Source organism: Perognathus longimembris, chromosome 11 (assembly GCF_023159225.1).
Source record: "Perognathus longimembris pacificus isolate PPM17 chromosome 11, ASM2315922v1, whole genome shotgun sequence".
Lineage (NCBI taxonomy): Eukaryota > Metazoa > Chordata > Mammalia > Rodentia > Heteromyidae > Perognathus > Perognathus longimembris.
In genome coordinates, this window is record NC_063171.1 from 32,548,165 (window position 1) to 32,550,035 (window position 1,871).

Below are 1,871 nucleotides of genomic sequence, written 5' to 3' on the forward strand. Positions count from 1 at the left end.
AATTAACCACTCAAAAACTGGAAGTGGTGCTGTGGCTTAACTGGTAAAGTGCAAGCCTTGAGCATAAAAAGGCTGAGGTACAGTAACCAGGCTGAGTTCAAGCCCCACAACCAACTAGGAAAAAAAAAAAAAGAATACTATTTCATCCCTTAGAATGCTCTTGGATTTTCTCTTTTCTCAGTTTCTGCCAATATCATTTACTTGGTTCCTAGTTCCTCAGTGAAAACTGCATTGTGATGGCAGCTTGATAGCTGGAATTCCCCTGCAGTTTCTTTCTCCAGTGAATCTATTTGAGCCTACCAGAATAACTTTTTTTTTTTTTTTTTTTTTTTTTTGCCAGTCTTGGGGCTTGAACTCAGGGGTCTGGGCACTGTTCCTGGCTTTTTTTTTTTTTTTTTTTTTGTGCTTAAGGCTAGCACTCTACTACTTGAGCCACCACTTCGGCTTTTTCTGTACATGTGCTGCTGAGGAATGGAACCCAGGGCTTCATGCATGCTAGACAAGCACTCTACCACCAAGCCACATTGCCAGCCCCAGAATAACTTTTTAAAGAAAGATGGCTTATTTTACAAAATTTCTCTCAAATTTCAGATTATTTCAGTGACTTTCCCTTTCCACTTATTTTCTAAAGTTAGCTACAATGCTCAGCAAAAACAAATGATTTTCTTTAAGTACAGTAGAAGAAAATACCTCTCCCAGTTTCCAGATTTTCATCCAGACGTTCTGAAAAAGTTAAAAATGTCTACACAGGCCAAAATCAGGCTGCTGAAACACGTTCACTGATTTTTTTTTTAAAATTGAGATACCAGTATCAAGCTTTCACGACATGATTTCTGAGTCTTCCTTAAAAAATAAAGATATCAAAACTCGGTGCTCATCTTCTGAGTAAATCGGTTAGACTTGAATCTCAAGGGATCCTTTCACATAAACTTAGCGCTGTTGTCCATCATACATTTTACCATATTTTTGGGCATTTGAATTTATGACATAAGTAACTCGCTGCTCTTTTACAGGGCATGAATGATTTTCATTCCCCGTCCCCCCCCCCCCACCCCACCCCTTTCCCCTAATCCCAATGGGAATTGAAGCCAGGCCCTCCTAAGTCTCACACACCGAGCCCTTTCAAGCATCCTAGTCTTTGTTTTGTTATGCCAGTCCTGGGGCTTGAACTCGGGGCCTGAGCACTGTCCCTGGCTTCTTTTGCTCAAGGCTAGTACTCTACCACTTGAGCCACAACACCACTTCCGGTTTTTTCTATAGACGTGATACTGAGGAATTGAACCCAGGGCTTCATGTATACGAGGCAAGCACTTTACCACTAGGTCACATTCCCAGCCCCGCATTCTTGTCTTTTGTCTTTGATTCTGCAAAACAACAAAAAACAAAACAACCCCCCCCCCCAATCCTACTATCAATGCTTTTTCTGACCATCCTTTCAACCGAGGCACTACAGATTCCGAGTTTCCCTCCTTGGGTATAACGTGAGCTCCTAGGAAAAGAGCGGCCCAGGACTCAAGTTCGCATCCAGAGCTCCGTGCGACCCTGGCCCGGCCCCGAAGCCCAGCAATCAGTAGGTGTTTGCGAAAGTCAGTCCGCGGCAAACTTAGACTAAAGTACATTACAGCCACCGAATCGAGGCTGAAAATGTCTCCCAGGAAGAGTAAAAAATAACAGGACTGTGGTCAAGGCAGCAGCAGGTACCGGCACCGGTAGCCGGTAAGGGAAGAGCACCTAGCTCTCTCCAGGAAAGGTAGTTCCAATTCTCGCGAGATTTGGCCCGCGCGCTCGGCCTTTTAGCCTCTTCCCCTGAGATTTGGGGCTGGGTTTCTTTCTTATTTGCATAACCACGGTGTCCCAGACCAAGCTTTTCC